The sequence below is a fragment of the Lethenteron reissneri genome, chromosome 12 (assembly GCF_015708825.2).
Source record: "Lethenteron reissneri isolate LAM-NWPU_2019-01 chromosome 12, ASM1570882v1, whole genome shotgun sequence".
In the NCBI taxonomy this organism is placed as follows: domain Eukaryota; kingdom Metazoa; phylum Chordata; class Hyperoartia; order Petromyzontiformes; family Petromyzontidae; genus Lethenteron; species Lethenteron reissneri.
Genome location: NC_083790.1, coordinates 10,271,205 through 10,292,555, shown reverse-complemented (window position 1 = coordinate 10,292,555; position 21,351 = coordinate 10,271,205). Strand labels below are relative to the sequence as shown.

Here is a 21,351-nt window from a genome sequence, read left to right as displayed (position 1 = left end):
GGTATACGGCGGATTACAAATTAATTATCCACCAGAGGGTAGGTGTGCATATTCATACAGCCGCCGTTTCTTTTCAGTTTACCTTAGGATTGCGGGCACGCGGATTCGAGCTTAGCCACGAGGAGGGGAGAGGGGAGCGTGCATATACATGTGGCTATTTTTAGCGCTAGCCGTGGGGGGCAACGTGCGCCTGCACGGGCACGCGTGTGAACACAGTCACCTCCACAGTGGTGGTGTACGTGGGGAGTGTGTGGGATAACTCCGGGCGGTGGTGAGCCAGCCACTTCGCCATGTCCCTCAGAGAGGGCGCTGGTGCGGGGGGGCCAATCACCCGATCGGTGGGGGCCGGCGAGAAATGGCCGAGGAGGAGGGGGGAGTGGAGGGGGTGGACGTCGCGTCCTGCCCGCTCACGGGGAGCTGGGAGGTGGGCGTCAGCCCCCACACCACTGCTGACAACTCATCTTAACTAAGTGGCAGTGATGTCACCACACCGCTTGTGCCAGGCTAGGTGTGTCTTGAAGGCATATGAAGTATGTTGAAGGCTCGCTGGCAGGTCACAGGACAGAGACAATGAGCCTTGGGTTTGCTAATATTCAAAGACATGGATCACCCGTATAGACCTTTTATTTTTATTAAAGACTGCAGGGGCAGGTGCTGATAGCGAGCAACCACGCCCGACCGCCTTTGTCTGGTCTTCCTAGTGGCGATGCTTATACACCCGTACGCATTTGAGGCCGAGTCGACCTATAGGAGGGCCATGACCGGTTCAGATCATCGTCACTGGTATTTGGTGGCCGTGAGCAGGAATCCGAATCCGGGTGGTCGAGTTCGAAGCACGGAGCACAAACCGCTCCCCACACAACACCAACCGATGTTCATCAAACACAAAGTAGCGCTCGTGCCAGGCTAGTTGCACTCTGCGGCCACGTGAAGTTTTGAAGGCCCGCTGGCAGGGGGTCACAGAATAGACTTGGCAGATGCACCAGCTGACACATCCACCAGCTGACACACATCCACCAGCTGACACGTCCATCCACAACACTCACCAAACTCACAGTCACTCAAAACCAACTCACACTCCACCCACAAGTCACTCAACCCGCTCAGACTCCTTCACACTCACCCGTTGCAGGTGGAGAAGGCGCGCGTTCCCAGTGGTCCGGCAACCTGTCAAAGAATAAGACGAGGTACTTAATTGTTGTCTTTGACCAAAATAGTTCGAGAGCCGCATCACTCACAGTACTACTTGCACACAAACACAGCAGGTATACGGCGGATTACAAATTAATTCTGACAGTCAGATACTACTACACTCAGTAGCTACTAGAGTCATTAGATACTACTATAAAGTGAGTAGATACTGCTATAGTTAGTAGTTACTAATATAGTCAGTGGATACTACTATAGAGTCAGCAGATACTACTATACAGTTAGTCGTTACTATTATTGAGCCGGTAAATACTATTGTAAAAAAAAATTAGCCGGGTACCACGCCATAAGCCCCGTACATGGCATAGGCTATTCCTTTTCCACGTCCGTCACCTTTAAATTAGTTAAAATAGCGTTTTTATGCGATTTACATTTATTTATTTCCCTGCTCCACTCATGCTGCACAGGGATGCCCCTGGCAACACACCCGTCATCGGTGGAGGGTGGGGGGGATTTCTCCTTCGCGTTCATAATGCAAATTCATCAAAGTGTCATATCCCCCCCCCCACCCCAATGTGTGCACTTACTACTATAGGGTCGGTAGATACTAATATTATAGTGCTTAGTATTATTGTAGCTCAGGCGGGGGGTTGGTGGGGGAGGGGGTAGCGGCCCAGCCCCCAGCCTGGCAATGTGTCACCTCCTCCGGCTGGGCAATCTAGGAAAGGCCGCGGGCTCTGAACGGGACTAGGCCTCACCACGGCGATGTAAAGTACAATTTTATTGAATCGTTCGCTAAGAACTCAGGTTCATTGTTTCCTATTATGAAACAAATAAGTTGACGGATATTACAATAATAATTTTGTGTGCAGATAATAACTCTGGTTCATTGTTTACTATTATGAAACTAATAAGTTGGCAGATATTACACTAATAATGTTTGTGTGCAGATAACTCTGGTTCATTGTTTACTATTATGAAACTAATAAGTTGGCAAATATTACACTAATAATGTTTGTGTGCAGAAAACTAATATTTCACTAGTAGGTTGCTAAATATTTTCTTTTTTAGGTGTGTTTATATGACGCTGCGACGGTGTACTGCCAGTCTGTGCTGTTGGCTGCTGCCTGCTCATTAACGTCAGTGCACTGGCACTCTATTACCTACACTGCTAATTTACCTTTTGCCCATTATGAGTGTATGCCAGTCTATAATCTGTTGCCTGCTTCTTTACCTCACACAGTGTGCTGTCAGCCTTTCATGTCAACTGTTTCCTGCTTTTTCAGCTGCCGACCTTATTCCCAGCTTTTTATGTTGACTGTAGAAATGCTTATGTCATTGAGTCGGCGTACTGGCAGTCTATAATATAGATTGTAGCCTGCTTCTCAACTTACCTGTGGGTACTGCTGCTCTTTAATGTACACTTGTTTCAGCTTATTTCTTCAATGCATTTCCATTGTTTCGATTGCTCATATCATGCTATTTACTGATACGTAATACTGCTATGCTGATTAATATGTTATACTGCTAAATACTTTGGACTTTCTTAGCTACAGCCCATGGCATTTTGTCTATCATTTTGTTACATTCGTGGGAACATCACCCATTTATATTTTGCCATACCGCACCTTTACTTTCCACCAAAGCGGGGAGCACACAGGGAGGTTCAATGCCCCAAATAGTGTTGACCTTGCTTTTTTACGGTGGGTGAGGAACATTGTGAGAGAGACATTGTTCTTCCAAACCAAGAAAAAAAACATTGCACGATTTCCTGACACTAACAGAGCATACGATGCCCTACAATAACACATTTTCCTGTCGCAATGCCAAGATGGGTACCACGTCAAGATTCCTCCTATTGCTAAGCTGCAGGACAAAGACATCCTCACAAAACTGTCTCCTCTAATCAAACTTCTATTCCTTCGTGATCATGGACAGAGGAGGAAACCACATTATGGTGCGCCAACTTCTTTCACCAGTATGTTGTCGATGAGTATGCCAACATTGAGAATGAGTGCCTTCTCTACATTCAATTGAATCAAAACCGCCTGCGTGTGAACAGTATGCTCATCTCTGGGATGCCATCAATGCCGGAGGAGATGCAAACGGTCACAATGTGGGCTGATTAGTTATTTTGCCTTCATCCTTCACAGCTCCACCAAGATACGTGCATGAGAAGACTCAGGATGCCATGACGTACATCAGCCAATATGCCACGCCCCATCTCTTCATCACCTTCACTTGCAATCCCAAATTAAAGGAGATCCAGGTTTACCTTTATCCAAACCAAAAGCCACCAGACAGACATGACATATTAGCGAGGGTCTTAAAACTCAAAGTTTATGAACTCGTGATGCATATTACGACCAACGAAGGCAGCGCCTTTGGATAAACAAGCAGTAACTTGCACACCATTTGGTTGTAAAAACGTCGTTTTCCTCGTGCTCACATTTCACTATGGATGAGGGAAACAATTCATGCAAGTCACATTCACACATTTATCAGTGCTGAGCTACCTCACCCCCATCAAGACCCTGCCCTTTTTATATGCGGTCTGCAACCAAATGGTCCATGGCCCATGTGGCCAGTTCTATCCGAATGCACAATGTATACAAGACCACAGGTTGCCAAGAAGTATCCACGGAACTACTTGACACTCAGTCGGCCCATGATAGCTATCCTCTATATCGTCACAAATACTGAGCATGGTGGATTTCAAACAATGCTCACACCTGCCACTAACTACTGCCCTCTCCTGTGCAAGATCTTCCAGGCCCACTTTAATGTGAAATTCTGCTATTCTAAAAAAAATCAAATATGTTTGCTAATACATCAACAAAGGCTTTGACATGGCTGTTTTTGTCTTACAAAACAGAGGGGCAAAGTGTGCATGAGCTCAACATTTTTTCCAAGCAACATACATAAGCAACAATCCATTTGCTGAATTCGTGGCTTCCCCATCCATGACTGTTCCCCCCACAGTCGTCCATTTGGCACTTCACCTCCAAAATGGTCAATGCATCTACGTCACCAAAGGAAATGCCCAACAACAGGCCCTGGCTCCACAACATACCACTCTTATGGCATTCTTTGTTTGTTGCCCAAGTGACCCATTTGTTGCCAACCTGCTCTACCATTAAGTTCCCTCCTATTATACATGGACTGCTAAAAAAATGGAAGCGACGTGCTGCTGACGGTGAATCTAATGCCTTAGGACGAGTCTACACAGTTCATCCCAATGCTTCTCCATGTTGCCAAAGGGCACAAATCTTTCCAAGACTTATAAACAGTAGAACGAGTTGTCTGTCAAACATACAGGGAAGCTTGCAATTATTGCGCATGATCACCATCTTCATAAAGCTATGACAGAAACTTTGTTGGTCAGTCCCCTTTCCAACTGACATTGCTCTTTTGCATAAATCTTCAGGTTTGCTGCCCATCTAACCCCATGGGACTCTGGAAAAAATACAAAGAGGGCATGAGTGAGGACATCCTCCATGGAGCTCAATGACAAAATCCAAACCTCGTCAACTTTTCTGATGTCATTTTCAAACAGGCCCTCATCCTCCGTCAGGACAAACTGCACTCCATTGCTGGATCTACCTCACGTCTATGGGACTACCAACACCCTACAGGGCTAACCTGCATGCCCTTGCTCAAGAGATCCTATGTGAAATATGCTATTATGCTTTACAGCTACTTAAATTTATTTTGGAAAATTAACCAAAGCTGATGGATGCACAAAGAGAAGCCTACACGAAAATACTGGAAGATATTGAGACTACAAATCGAGTTTTTTTTCCTTGATGCACCGGCCAGTACTAAAAAGACCTTTGTTTTCAAACTGCTCCTCGCTCAGGCTCGCCAGAGAGAGAAAATTGCTCTAGCTGTGGCATCATCGGGGATTGCTGTGTAAGTCGATGTGTGTGTGTGAGTCGATGTGTGTGTTTTAGTCCATATGTGTATGCCCGTTTAAGTCCATGTCTGTGTGTACGTCGATGTGTGTGTGTAAGTCCAAGTGTGCGTGTCAGTCCATGTGTGTGTCAGTCGCTGTGTGTGTGTTAGTCGATGTGTGTGTGTTAGTCGATGTGTGTGTGTTAGTCGATGTGTGTGCATGGCTCCATGTGAGTGTGTAAGTCACTGTGTGTGTGTCTGTGTCAGCCGATGTGTGTGTGTACGTCGATGTGTATGTGTGAGTGAGTCCGTATGTGTGTGTTAGTCCATATGTGTGTTTAATTCCATGTGTGTGTATAAGTCAATGTGTGTGTGTGAGTCGATATGTGTGTGTAACTCCATGTGTGTTTATCTAAAGTCCAAGTCTGTGTGTGTGAGTCCATATGTGTATGTGTGTGTAGGCCAATATGTGTGTGTCTATGTATGTGTGTGTGTGAGTCCATGTGTGTGTGTGTAAGTCGATGTGTGTGTGAGAATCAACGTATGTGTGTGAGTCGCTGTATGTGTGTACGTCGATTTGTGCGTGTAACTCCATGTGTGTGTATCTAAAGTCGATGTCTGTGAGTCCATATGTGTGTGTGTATAAGTCGATGTCTTTGTGTGTGTGGGTCAATGTCTGTGTGTGTAGGTCGATGTGTGCGTCTGTCTTTTTCGCCCGCGCAACGCCGGGTACTTACCGCTCGTAAGATATAATTTGTAACCAACTGCCTTGCGGACGTTCGGCTGTTCTTACTAACTGAACCGCGGAACTATTTTGTTTGGTGGAGCGATTCTCCTACAAGCAAGCCAGCATCAGGAATCAAGGTAAGTGAAAAATACCATTATACTTTTTTCTTTTCATGTTACTTATTTACGTATTATAGAGTATTTACAATATTTCTTCTTATTTATGTGTTTAATAATGCTTCCCTTTTTTGATTGAACCATTACATATTTTATAAGACTGGTCATATGTACAATTAGATATTAAGTTCTGAGATATGAACAAATCGGGTTTCATTATTCATCTTTGGGTAACAGACAAGCCCTTTAATGGTCGCAAATGACTGCTAAATTAACTATATTAAAAGAAAAATAATAAAATGTAACTTTTACATTACATTATTGGAAGACTAGCTTTAATACCCGGCTTCGCCCGAGACTTGGATTCACCACGCCCGGCCGCCTTTGTCTCCCCAGTGGCGATGTTCACACACACCAGTTACTCGTTTGAGGCCGAGTCGACCTAGGGGAGGCCCAGGACCGGTTCAAATAATCGTCACCGGTGGTGGCTGTAGGCCTCGGCCAGGTAAGGTAAAAGTTAAAAGGTAAAAACAACGAGCCTACCTTTACCCTACCTTTTACCTTACCACAATACAATCACTCTACCCTACCTTTTACCCATTAGCAGGTAAGGTAAAAGGTTAAAAGCAACGAGCTTACCTTTACCCTACCTTTTACCCTTACCCCATACAAATTACCCGATTACAGGGTAATTACTGGGGTACTACTGCACATGAACAAGGTTTATAACGGTAAATGCCAGGTAGAGCGCTTTATTCATATAGAATACTCTCGATTATTCCATTTTTACACGCTTTCTTTTAAATCACTCTGTTGTTGTTGTTGTCGTCATTATTGTTGTTGTATCCTCAAATCTAGTAACTCAATTTTTACCCACTTCCTAATGTGGTATCGACTGCAAACTTGGTATTCTTAGGTCATACTGATGGCAATACCATATTCTATCATTAAACATTTATATATTTTTAAACATTATTTTCTATATGTTATGTTTCGGCTTGGGTCTATTTGTCCACGCTCAACTCACGTTGCCTGTAAATTACCACGGCCCCTTACGTTATGGCAAGCTTCAGGGCCACTTCCTGGAGTCGTGGATTTCTTTAATTACTCGTACATTTAATAAAAGCGTGTTTTTAATAAAGTTTGTTTAAAAATTACTTTTTAAATGCGCCACGGAGATTTTAGCGGTAAACAAGGTAATGTATTTACCGGGTAATACTTTGCGCTTACTTTACCCTACCGGGTAATTCTTCTGAGCTACCTTTACCCTGCCCTTTACCTTACCCCTTGGTATGTCGACATCTTTAACCTTTACCGTTTTACCCGGTAAAAAGGGTAAATTACCTTACCTTGCCGAGGCCTAGGTGGCCGTGAGCGGGAATCAAACTCGGGTCGCCGGGTTCATAGCGCAGCGCGCTAACCACTGCACTACCGCTCCCCCCCGGGCGCGCGTTCATAGGTACACATACACGCGCTTGCTACAGCCCCTCACAACTTTCAGGGTGCGTACGGCAGTAAACGACTGAAATAATAAAGCAATGCTGCGCGAAGAACGCCTCAGACATGCACACATTTGTATGGAACTTTACTCGCGCCGCAGAGGGTTGGGGGGGGGGCGTGACATGAGCAGTCACACTGCGTCACGCTTCCACATGCGCGGGTCACTTGACAGATGTGACGTCACAGCTCACTTGTGCAAAAGAATTGCATGGTGTACAGTCTGGAAAGTACCCACATGGCAAATTTAAAGTTTGTTGCATGTCGGGAAATACGCTAAACATTTTGAACAGACACACATAATCACAAATTTCCCTTTTATATATAGATGTGTTCTTTTCATTATAAGATATAATCACAATTTCAACAGAAGCGCTGTAAATGACCGGTTACAACCATGCACAAATCAACAGGGCATTGAATGCCAAAACCAAATCAAATAACACGAGCATTGAAACAGCCCAAGTAATTAAAACGATCAAAATACCGTACATTGCGGGAGTAACTGATACACTAGCCAGATGTTTGGAAAAACAAAACATCCGAGTCAGATTTGACACGGTACATAAAATACAGAAACTAATATCTGGTACAAAAGATGGATTACCGAAGCTATCAACAGAAGGTGTGTACATTATTAATTTCACGTGTGGAAAATGTTATGTTGGGCAAACTGTTCGAATGATAAGCACGAGACTAAAAGAACATCAGAGAAATATTAAATTCTCCCAAATACAACTGTCAGCAGTAGCAGAACACGCGTGCCAACAAGGACACTCAATTGATTTTGATAATGTCAAAGTTCTGTGCAAAACTAGCTACTACTGGACAAGACTAATTAAATAATCTCTCTGAAATTTAAAGAAATAACCCGATAGCTACCACCTTGTGCTGCGTGGAAGCGAATCATCAAATGACACATAGTTTAAATGCATGCCTATAAAGGGCACCAAACTTCAATAGGGATTACCGTTGGTACGGTTATTTTAATACACACAATAGACAGGAAGGACACGATCAAAGGGCTCGCATAATGCACATGCATAATATACGTTGACTCAGTAATCCCCCCCCCCCCCCCCCCCCACTTTGTGCAAGAGCGCAGAAGTGTGGTCGCCACATCTATGCCTCTATATACAGAACAAAACGGTTAGACTTCTCCACAAATCTGGCTGTCGCCTGATGAAGCTAGTTGTAATTACTGGCGAAACGTCGTACTCAGATTGTAAATGTTGTGGCTTGGCTCTCCAACACACCGGTGGACTGTACTAGTGATGAATTGGCATATTCTATTTACGTGACAACCCTTACTAGTTGGCTGTGTCGGGTGGTGGCGGGTTTTAATGGCACATTCATATATTTATGCGATCTAACCCAAAAAACCTCTATTATGAAGAATAAATGTAGCTGGCCTACATTCCTGGGGCAGACAGATCTGAGAAATATAATGTGAGGAACATATATTTGAAACTAATATAAATAAAATGAAAGATAAGGTTTGTCTGGAACTTAATACTCCTATTGAATAGTGGCATTGTTTTTCATGAGGTATGTGACGTGCAATCAGTGCAAGAAAAAAATACTGTATTTTATCAGTCCATTGTCAAGGGGCCGACTAGTTTGAGTATACTTCACTGTGCTGGTCAGTGATCTTTGGGGTGAGGGGATAGGAGCAAAACCAGTTGAAATATCATTCCCAACACTGGAATTAGAGCATGACCTCGAATAAAGTGTTTTTTTGAGTTAGATCGTATATTAATATACATTTGTCGTTAAACCCACCATCACCTGACACAAGCTTTTGTCACGTAAACAAAACGTACCAATTAATTACAACTTCACCACACCAGTTGTGTGCTGGAGGGTAAACCCACACCATTTACAATTCTAGTACGATGTTTCACCGGTGATTGCAACCAGCTTCATCCAGCGATAGCCAGCATCATGAAGAAATCCTTCTTTATATGTATATATACGCGATCTAAACAATTGTTTTTATTATGGATAATATTGGTCTCAAAGGCCTACGTGTTAAGCACGATCCCTACCAGCCATTCACGGACAAATGTCATAGGAATGTGGAGTCTGCACCCACTAACTCAGGACAATCATTGAAAATGTCCTTGTTTTGATGATAATGACGATGGTGGGTGGGAGACATATCCTCTGCTAGTGAAGTGCTGCAGGGGTTTGCGTTTATTTCAGCGTTTGGAAATCCCGGGGTCACGCTGTTAAACACGAGTAATTATCACCATCGAGCCCCTTGGAAACTTGCCCCGGGTGGCCGAGTGTGTGAATTGACAACTGTTTGCTGCTTCGTCTTAATTCAGGCCATGTGACCGAACTCAATAAAGTAGTGTGAGCTTTGAATTAACAGGGACATGTTAGCCAGCTGAGAACAGGTATTTTTTGTGTGTTGCATTTACATGCAATTTTTACTTACATCGCTGCCAAATATATGCATTTGAAGATACTACGCAAAATTGTGTAGTATCTTCAATTACGGCGCCGAAATAATATAACATTTACAAAAAAAAAAGTGCCCCGAGCTCACGCGTGCCACAAATCTCCGCTGTTGGTGTTTATCCAGTGGTGGAATTTTCACATTCTCATGGCAGGGGCATGATAACTTTCTGACCCGCCCATACTGGATATCTGTGAAAAAGAGCTTCAGAGCTCATCGGATTCCTCTTGCAGTCTAAATAAAGATTCTGATTTTGATTCTCTCCAAGTATAACTACTATCATTTACTTTTTGAATCAAGTGGTATGTATTTTATCCATGCTGAGAGGATAGGACATTGAACTCATGGTTTCCCACCCTAATCACCGACCCATCTATCCAGATAAGTTTTTAAACATATATCAAATAAAGTTTTGCTGTACACTAGGAGATGGAATCTAACACAATGACATTTATATTGCAAGCCCAACCATTACACCATAGCCGCTGCCTTCATTATAAATTTCCATGGATATAGCTGGATAAATAGCATGTCCAGAGTAGTTATGCAGGACATGGCTTCATTTGATGTGTGGTATATTGTATGTATGTATATTATTGAACTTATTTCACATTGTACGTAGCCAATCATACGAATCGGAGGTGTGGGGGAAGGATGACAAACTAAACACAAAAAGTAGTTATTACGAAATTAGTTTTCAATTCAGATTTAAAAGTGCATAGCTCCAGTGGCTTCTTAATATCGGAAGGAGGAGCGTTCCAGGTGGCCGCACAAACACGTCTGAAAACGCGCGATGCAGTGGTGGATAGTTTCAGTGCCTCTGTTGCATTTTCGAAATTCACAGCGGTTCACTACTGTGTGTGGTCGATGGTCTGGTTGTTGTTTCTGCAAGGGGGTCAGCATTTATTTGCAATCTCCACTTGTGAAGTGAGTGGATGAATCTTCAGGGAGACGTGCGGATTCGATTGGGCGATGACAACCTTCACAAAGTTTGCCACAAGTGTTCTAGATAAGATACAAAGCAACAGCAAGATATTAACACATTTAATTGACTAAATTGCCCACATCCTTTTCCCTGCAGCATAATCCTCCTACGTGACTACCTCTCCTTAAGTCCTTACGCCACGTCATGGGACAAACTCTTTATTGCTTCCCTTTAATTACCGCAAACCGAGATACAAAATTCCTGCCTCAATGGAAAGTGACCCCTCTGATACAGCCCTAAGAATGGCTGCATTGTGCGGGAGTTACTTCTTTCGGGAAACGGCTCTCCTGCCCCCGGGGGTTATTTGGCCCTCTTATAAGATCTCGGACGTTGGAAAGATGTTGCACACACTGCAGCCACCCACCCACGGAGGAAGGAGCAAAGGCGTTTGAGAAGCCCTCGACTCTCAATATGTACGTAAGTGGCACGTGCAGTTGCTAATCATTCGTCATAATTTTTATGATATGATTATAATAATCACCATGATCATTTTATCGTTATTATTATCATGAACATTTTATTCCATCAGGTGCCTGTGACATAGACATGGAACACATTGCAAGTTTCACTATGAACACTGCCATGCTATTTTAATTACAATTTTAAATTCACCAGACTACTTTTACATTGGATGAACATTTGCTCATGTTAAATAGTATCAGGCAATGCAGATGATACCCATGTCGGATCCGAATAAGTATGTTAGAGATGTATGTAAAATTAATCTCAAAGTTACAAAGTACCTAAAGGCTGAATGTAGCAGATGTATGTTGAAATTTTTTCACACCATTCGTAGCTAACCAAGCTCATCGGAGGTGCGATTAACACGGCAGCTGTCGCGTGTACTGTATTAGCAATATACCAAACAAGTATATCATCCTGAATGATCAATTGTATATATTTTTGGTGTAAATCTAGAAATTGCTTGACTTACTTCATTGAAAGCTGTACATTTAAATATCATTCATGTGTTGATTTAGCATATCACTGTTTCCGAATGTATAAAATGAGTTAGATTATTTGGAAAATCAATAGCGGTTGTTGTTGGATCAACATTGTACCCGATGAAGGATTGTGTCATTTCCACCACTGGCAAGGACTGCCGAAAGGGATGAGCACTGGCCAACACTCGGTTTGTCATGTGAATGCTTGGACTTTGTGTTTTATGAAATAGCTTCCATTCATCTCCCCACATAAAAAAGAACAAAAATTTTAGTCCATCAGCTGAAAGGTTTTTGCAGACTAAAAAAATATCCAAAGGCTTTGTTTCAGCACGCTGGAGGGAAAGCAGTCTCGACTTTTTGGATATTTATTTTATTATCGGTAATGCTCCTTTAATTAATGCAGAATTCACCCGATCTCGTTAGATCTCGGAAACTAAGCAGGTTCGAACCTGGATAGTGCCTGGATGTGTGACCACCATGTACACACAAGCTGTTATAGGCTGTAGGGGTGGGGGTACGTGGTGGGGAGGGGGGTGCAGAAAAATCCAAGATTCTGACTTTATACGTGTTTGTATGTATGTATATGTATGTTGAACTTCTTTCGCACCGTGCTAATCAGAGGTGCGGGGGAAGGACAACAAACTATATTACAAAAAACAGTTCTAAATAAATTAGTTTTCAATTTAGGCTTAAAAGTGCATAGCTCCAGTGGCTTCCTAGTATCGCAAGGAAGAGCGTTCCAGACAGCCGCAGAAGCGCATATCAAAGTGCGCGACGCAGTGACCGTCTTTGCTGTGATGTTTATCCAACACCCGGCTGCAAGTGTCATCGGCACAACTGACAAACAGCTTCAACACGACTGGCACGGCGTATCGAGGCCCTTATGAAGCAGTGAATTGACAAACACGGTTGCACGTACGCGAACGCGTATAATCCTTCAGAAAATCGCGTAATAATGACTTTCCAAATTCGAGCTGTCTGCTATTTACCCTGCTGTCCCACCACTCTCTCCAGCAGCACAGTGCCCCAAGATGATCTTGCAGAGCGTGGCCGTACTGCCACCCACAGCAGCGCCGCAGGGCAGCCTTCCATTAATGGAGCCACACGCACAGGGCCCGGCCAGCCAGCCCCTGAAGGGTCCTGAGCCAGGTCGCGCGTGGACCGTGGCCTCCGGAGGGAGCCAGGGCATGGCCGTGTGGGTCCCCTTTGCCGTTGTCTCTACGCTGCTGCTGCTGCTTTTGTTCGTCGTCCTCGCCGTGGTCGTGGTGATCGCAGTGTCGTGTTCCAGGAGTGGCGCCTGCAGCAGGGACGTGAACGTGACATCTCTGGAAGGGGGGCCCTCCTTTGAGGCACAGCATTATGGCTTTGGTGTGTAATGTGATCAGTGCTGGGTTAAGGAATTTATATTTCACTGGCATAATATAGCGTTGAGCCCCCTGTGTGACGCTTGACTGGGAAAATTTGATCGATGAGTAAACAACATCTGGCACAGGGCCTTAACCTTAACCCTAAGATATGGGTCACTCGGTTTCAATTTAGTTGAAGGGGGGGAAAAAAGTTCACCTTAAGTTCAGCAGCTTGTGGTTTTCCAAAACCTAATAATATCAACACAATACTGTTCATGGTGGGATAGAATGTACGACGTGTAACTTTCATTTGCGATGTGTTCACTGCGTGCTAAATGCATTTATTTGGCGAACATATTTTATTATATATTTTAGTTTGTGGGGAGGATAACTTTTTTTAGAGGGCCGCTTTATACGTTCTATTTTTGGACGGACATGTTAGACATTTGATCGATTTTCCAGACAGCTTAATTCGAATAAATGTCACATTCGAGAGTATTTTTAAATCCTTTATATTAAGTTCGCTTGCTTGCGTGCTTGCGTGCTTGCCTGCTTGCGTGCTTGCTTGCTTGCTTACGACCGTGCAAACCTTTTGGTCGTTTTTTAACCCACTTCCCGTGATCCAATCGAGCTGACATTTTGCACACAGACTCGTTGTGCGAGACAATTAATGTTCGTGAAAAATTTTTTCCAAAATTTTACACTGTTTAGGGAAAACAAATTTAATATTTAATTACCAATTGTTTAATACTGCAGACAATCATCTGACCCATAGGTGGCATCCATCTCAAGCCATAAGACGAGAGGACTCTAGCCGCCACGCATATAAAGGATTTAGAGTGAAAAACTTTGTTTTTACGGGTTATACTTATTTAAATTAAAAACCCATTTGATGCCTGAAATATCCTGCATACCTGAACATAAACCTGCCACTAGAGGGCCCTCTTGAAGCTGTAACCTCTGAGCAGCTGTATCAATTACACTGCTGTTAGCTTAGCATTGAACGTGATCAATATTTAATTTTCCATTAATGAAAAGCAATGTTCAAATCGTGGCCTTTTATACATACATATGGGGATCACTGTCAGCTTCAGTGAAGCCACGCTGTGTGCATCCATCGTTCCATCGGGATTGGAAATGCAAATTGTGTAAATCCAGAATTATGCTGAAATGTTGTATACTGCATAACGGTTGCCATCAACGTGAAATCAAATGCGGCTCATATGTATGTAAAACAGACCGACAGTGTGTATTTCATTCCTTCGAAAACTTAATGTATTTGTTGCCCCAATAAAAATTCTATTTCGTATGTTATCCACTGATTGCCCATGACAACCACCTTACTTATATTATTAAAGCTACTGTATAGTCTATACAACAGATCAAGTATTCAATTATGTAATACGCTTTGAGTCAATTTAGGCAGCATTCATGGGTATTGCATAGGAGATTTGCAGATATAAAATATGTCGTGATGCAAGTTAAAGTAAACTGTTAGGGCCAGCTTCAGATGTATTTTGATTACAGTATATTTTTTTGATTGCGTGTCACTTTTGTAACACTTGAATGGAAAAGGTTCCAATGGCACGGTGATAGGGTAATTTTTAAAAAATATATATAATGTTATGTAATTGCAGAGATGCTACGGCCTCCACTGTAATTTATTTATGACATCGGTATAATAATAGGTTGTTCAAAAAAGATTAGGCTGCTCAACCATTAGTGGTACTGTTTCACCATAATGGCACAGTCTCAATTTTTTTAATAAAAATTATAATTTAGGGTTAAGGCTTCAACGATATTGCACTCATCCTATTATCCCTCCTGACTTAACAAAATAAATATGACCTGTAAAGATCCACACAGGAAAGACAATGGTGTCTGTACTATGAAAAGACCCTACTCTGCCATTCAATTGTCGAGTTTCCACCACTGGCTTATGACCAGGATCGCAAATGAGCATCACCCAGTAATCACCATCCTTGCTTCCCCCAACGATTTTACAAATTCCATTCAAGAATCAACATTTTTTTTCCTCGTTTTTTTGTCACTTTTCTATTGTTTAATACGTTCGAAACAGCTATACTGTACTTGTTTTATTGACCCATTGTGGAATGATGGGCTGAAGCAACTGTAATGTAATGCAACGGCCATGGAGCTGCCTTGAAAAATAACAACCGCCGTTCGTCACTAAGTGGCGGCGACGTCACCATGGCGTTTATGCTCAAAGGCTACCTGGGAGGAGGTCATGGGGCAATCCCAGGTGCCATGCGTTGACTGGCATGGCTGACAGATGCACCACCTGTACTCACTCTCCACTGTGCCAACTTGATGTGTTTAATCCGCCTGGCGCTCCGCTCGTTGTGAGCGTCGCTCCTCTGCCCTCGGTTGTTGCTGGAGGGCGACTGCCTCCAACTGCCCAGTAGCAGCGTCCTTCACGAGCCTCTTCCACAAAGGCCGATCTCGACACCGCTGGTACCAGTCATCGGTAACTCCACTCAGCTCCACGTCCTCCTGTACCGCGTCAGCCCATCTCTTTTCTAGCCCGTGCCGTGCGTGTTTAGCCCCCTCTATCCGGCCAAACAGAAGCTGAGAAAGAATCAGAATATGTATTTGTACTGGAGGAAATCCGATGAGCTATGAAGCTCCTTTTTACAGATGTTTCTCACCACACACACAGGGGATTAACCCCGAGGGTTTCTTCTCAGTCAGCTTCGCGTGCAAGCTCAGGCAAGGGTTTCCAAGAGGGGAGAGAATTGGCCAAAGCCCGATGTGAGTCAGGGAGCCCACAGCCGTGTGCTTGATATGTGCGTTTTGAGTGAGATCACCTCCAGGAGATTCCGGATGACAGTAAATGGAATACGCAGCACGAGCAGTTAGCGACTACGGGGACAGAAACGCAAAGGTCCCGAACCAACTATTTCTATGCAAGTGGTGAGGAATAGGATATGTAGTGAGACAGAAGATGGCTTCATGCATGAGCTTGTGCCAACCCAGACCCGCTTGGCAATAACAACACCAAACACCGTCCACCAATCAGAATCCGCAGGTGGCGGCAGTTATGACGAAATCTGGGGGCTCGGTTTAGTTTGATGCAGGAGCTGTATTCAGTCTGCCCTCGAGCCTTGAGCGGGTAATCTCGTATTGCGTTCTCTCTCCCTCTCGCCTGCCCGTCCGTGTCCATGAGGCCCGGTCGTGACCCTAGTGTGCATTTCAAACGCGACACCTCGTAAGCGAAGAGGATGAAATCGCTCGTATTGTCCGTGGGTTTCATCGGCATTTCGTGTGCCTTGTAGTGCCTGTCACTGTGCTAATATAAACATTCAAAGCGCATGAACGAGCGGTGTCTGTTATTTTAGTTCGAATCCCGCTCACGGCTAAGGCCAGTGACGATTTATTTGAACCGGTTCTGGACCTCCCCTGGGTCGACTCAGCCTTAAATGAGCACTCGGTGTGGTGTGTCAACATCGCCACTCGGGAGACGCGCAGTAGGGCGTGGTGCTGGCCAACCACACTCTCGTGTGCCGTGCCGGCCCTTATAGGTGCTCGCTAACAGCAGTCTGTTAAGGCTATACAGGGGATCATTGTTAGTGGAGCAAGGGCCTGTCGGCTTGGGGGTTGTCCATAAATGACGTCACGCACCTGGGGGGGGGGGTCAGACATTTGTGAAGATGTGTCACGAGGGGGGGGGGGGGTGAGAAATGTGACGTCACATCAAAATACGCAACTTTTAATGAATATAGGCAACACGTTCTACTTAATTAAATAGATTTTTAAATAAATGTTTTCTCCTATAACATCAGAGTGCTGCGCCACATTAAATACGCACTACAATGCCAATAGTTTAAAGCGATTTGAAGCATGTTTAATATTTTTTTGGGGTGGGGGGGCAGAGCTTTGTGACGTCATATTTGAGGGGGGCTGACTTTTTGTGACGCCGTGTGACGAAGGGGGGGGGGGGTCAAAAATCGTCCAAAATCGCGTGACGTCATTTATGAACGGCCCCTTGGCCACGTGTGGACATCAAAGCCGCGGATGCCACGGTCCACCATGTCTATAGGACACGCGATTGGGGCGACGTGGGGACCCTCCGGACTGCGTCAGCGTCGACTCACATGGCAGAGACGTCTGCCACGAATACAGGGCGCAGTGAGGGGGTTGCCGAGACTGTCGTTGTGCGGGCGGCAGTGAGATCCGTCAAGAGGAGGAGCATTGTTGTTCTTTGATTTGGAGCTTTCGTGAGTGGAGGAATAATTATTTTTTGGTTCTTTCGGTAAAGTCACGTAGAAAGAAAATAAATTAGATAATAGCATACGACGTTTCGATTGCAACACAAACAATCGTCATCAGGTACGAATTAATGAGAAAACAAACCTAGTAAACTTAGAAATGTAATGCAATACAACACAGAGAGTCGGCTAACACAACAGTCAACACCTTACCTGGTTGATTACGTTCTTCCAAAGAATGCTACATTTGAGAGAGACAAAATACAGACACGGAGACACGTAGACAGACAGACAAGCAGAGAGAGACAGACAACACAGAGAACATAAGCAGAGAGAAAGAGACAGGTAAAGGCCACTGAGCTGTTAGCTTTATTTTCAGAAGCGACCTGGCCACAAATGGGAGCTCATTGAAGTGGCTACAGCAGCCAAATAAGGGGCCGCCCATAAATGACGTCACGCGATTTTGGACGATTTTGACCCCCGGGGGGCTTCGTCACACGGCGTCACAAAAAGTCAGACGCCCCCTCAAATATGACGTCACAAAGCTCTGCCCCCCCCCCCCCCAAATATAAAACATGCTTCAAATCGCTTTAAACTATTGTCATTGTAGTGCGTATTTAATGTGGCGCTGCACTCTGATGTTAAAAAGTAAATTTAATTAAGTAGGACGTGTTGTCTATATTTATTTAAAATTGCGCATTTTGATGTGACGTCACATATCTCAACCCCCCCCCCCCTCGTCACACATCGTCACAAATGTCTGCCCCCCCCCTAGGTACGTGACGTCATTTATGGACGGCCCCTAATATAAACGTAAGTTGATTCTAAATGTTGAGGGAAAACCCGTTGTACCCGAAGGAAAATCCACGCGACCACGGAAAGAGAGACATGCAACCTCCAAATATACAGCCGCAGGCGTTAGGGTTAGGATCGAATCCACGACCTCCTGTATACCAGGCGAGGTAGTTAACATTTCGTCACCGTTCGTCGGTGGAACGAGACGTTCCGAACCCCCATCCCGCTCGGGAGTTACGTGATAAACTCGCCCAAAATATAATCAATAACAAAACATGTCTTTAATAAACATAAGTTTACCTTTGTGCGTGTGGGATACATTTTAGGTTAACAATCTTAAACCTATAAAAAGTATCTTTGGCCATTATCCCTCCGGGGTCGAAAAAATAAGTTGCACTTTATGGGGAAGTATGCAGTGCTTGTCCTTTAAATAGACTCGGCCATCAGCATAGGAATTCAGTTTTTTTTATTTGGTATAGCCCTGTGAGCCATTCGGCTCTTGAATCGGATGCAACCGCAACAAACAAAAAACAAAAACATGAACAAGAAAACATCTTAAAGTGACTATGTGCAAACAGAAAATCCAGGAAAAGACAGCAAAAAATATTGCAGAAAAAGCACCGTACACCAACGCTGTGTGCAAAAATCCCAGTGGGATGCAAGTCAAACAACAACAACCACAAGACAACTTAGATTAAGGCCATCAGTCTAACTCTGTACTACAACCAACAAACATGGCCAAACCAAAACACTTTTCGAATGTGAAATGTCCACCAGTGGCTCGTGGCTGTCGTCATGAGATGATCACCAAATGTATCAATGGCATTTGAGTCGGAAATCACAGTGACTTCGACTACTTAAGAGCATTTAAAACATCGGAGGGTGAGGAGGTGCTGAATCCTCAGCGACCGAATCAAAAGCACACGTATCCTCCTCTGGCGAAACCGAAGAATTGTAAAGTAGAGGCGAAGTTCCCGGTTCAGAAACCTCGTACGTGGCCATTTCAAGAAGAGATATTCACCTTCCAGAAGATAACTTCTCCTTTCGGGAAGAGAATGTCTTCCTCTTCCAGAAGATTCAAAACAAAAACTTCAACACATTCGTCAATGAACGCTGGTGGTGTGGTCTTGCAATAACAACACAAATACAGGTTGTCCTAACATTAATATACCAAAAATAACGTTGAATAGTGTTATTATTCGAGATACTGACATACATTTTAAATGAAAATATGTAATAGATTTGTACGGGTTTTTTTCCTTGAAATGTGTTATGGTATTGATTAGATATTCTCAAATTATTAATACACTTCTACATGTGAACCTTATGGCGGGACCCCGGGGTCCCATAAGCCCCCGGCTCTCGCATAAATTGCGTTGCGACGTCATTTTATATCTGTTGAAGGCGAACGATACGGTGATCTATTCCTCTCGACGAGCTCTACACGATGCGCTCATCAAAGTTTAAAAGTTTTGTTTATAACTACGGCAATTTTGGCAACGACATTACAACAGAATGATCCGCGCCAGGCGGGTCGCGTTTGTGTGGGACGGAGTCGCCAAAGATACATTAATTCATTACGATTTCGACTTCCTTTTATTCGGGACCCCGGGATCCCCCCATAAGATTCATGTGGTCCATCATTCACTGTAATTAATCTAATTCGCCGTTCAAACTCTGAGAACAAATATTCCATCCCTACAGGAGTCTGTAAGGGATGGAAAATTCGATGGATGATGACACAGCACCAACAACAATACGATGCTGAAGTTCTTCAAGGTATCTTGGTTTATTTTCTTGGTTCTTTCGGTAAAGTCACGTAGTAGGGAAGTAATAAAATAATAAAAATAAAACATAATGAAATAATATAATAATATTTTTATTATTTTATTACTTCCCTACTATGTGACTTTACCGAAAGAACCAAGAAGATGAATCCCTGCAGTCACGAAAGCTTTAAATCGAAAAGTCTCTTGGTTTTCTAGTGTAAGACTTTGACTTACATAAAAATGCAGAGATAAAAATAATAAATTGGTATTCGGTCGGGTGAACGGGCGGACTTGCAATATCGGAAAAATGGGGTTACTCCTGAAACAGGAAGAAAGTACCAATCAACATTAACAAACAAACTGAAACCTTTAAGTCTGCTGCATATATTAATATCAAATGTATGTCAGTATCCCTAATAACAATACATCTATTCACCTTTTTGGTATATTTATTTTCGGACACCGTGTACAGTACAGTACAATGTCTGATGCAACTCTTTTTAGTGCTGATTCGCTTAGCGCTCACTTCTCCAGGAGGGCATCTTGAGCACAAAGAGAGAGGTCTGCCCATATCACCAAATAACATTTTTAATGATCCAGAAGAGAAAACGTTCTCCATCCCAATGCACATCAATAAGGGTCGTTTCCCGAAACGTCGCCTATCATATATTACCTCTATTTTAATGCCACAGCGTTAATGACAAATGCGTTGTACGTTTTTTTTGTGTGATTTGTGATTGTGCACCCCGCTGTCAATGCAGTGGCATCATCAACTTGACCAAATTAAATAAACTCACAAACTCAAAAAGCTACCATCGCCGTACCACCTTCCTCTAGGGTTATTAACGACAACCGTTAAACCATTAATTGATTTCAGAATCAATAACCGGTTCCCAAAGTCAGAAACCGGTAATCGTTTTTAGTGGAATGTTCAATGTACAAACAGCACGGCGGCGTTAATTCACCGCCGGTCGCAGTTGAATTGTAAACACAAATCCATTACGTGTATTGCAAAGCACCTCAATACGTGTGCAAAAAACCGGTAACCGGTTTTTACCGGGGTTACCGGTAATGCAAAGGAACAATTTTAACAACAATTTTAACAAACATAATTTTACCCCATAAATAGGGTTTTGGGTTAGATCGCGTAAATACAAATGTGTTGTCAAACAGCCAATTACTAAGGTTTGCCACGTAAACACAACGTGCCAATTCGTTACTAGTCCAACACATTTGGGGGTGTGTTGGAGAGTAAACCCCCAACAATTCGAGTACGACGTTTTGCCGGTAATTGCAACCAGCATCATCAGGCGACAGACAGAATTGTGGATAAATCCCCCTCCTGTTTCGGTCTTAAATAGAGGTAGCGGATTAATGTGATGTCGTCACTTGTAAGCCAATGAGGTGCGAAGAGAAGAGGGGAGTGGGTGGGGTAA

The 21,351-nt window shown here is 43.6% G+C and overlaps 1 long non-coding RNA gene across 1 annotated transcript; it reads right to left on the bottom strand.

Moving 5' to 3' along the window:
• Nucleotides 1-15,682: 15,682 nt before the first annotated feature.
• Nucleotides 15,683-20,165, bottom strand: LOC133341895 (uncharacterized). The gene is made up of 3 exons (XR_009755070.1): nt 20,150-20,165; nt 19,168-19,272; nt 15,683-15,711 (listed from the first exon to the last, which is right to left on the bottom strand). It is a non-coding gene; the product is annotated as an uncharacterized LOC133341895 (long non-coding RNA).
• Nucleotides 20,166-21,351: the final 1,186 nt, after the last annotated feature.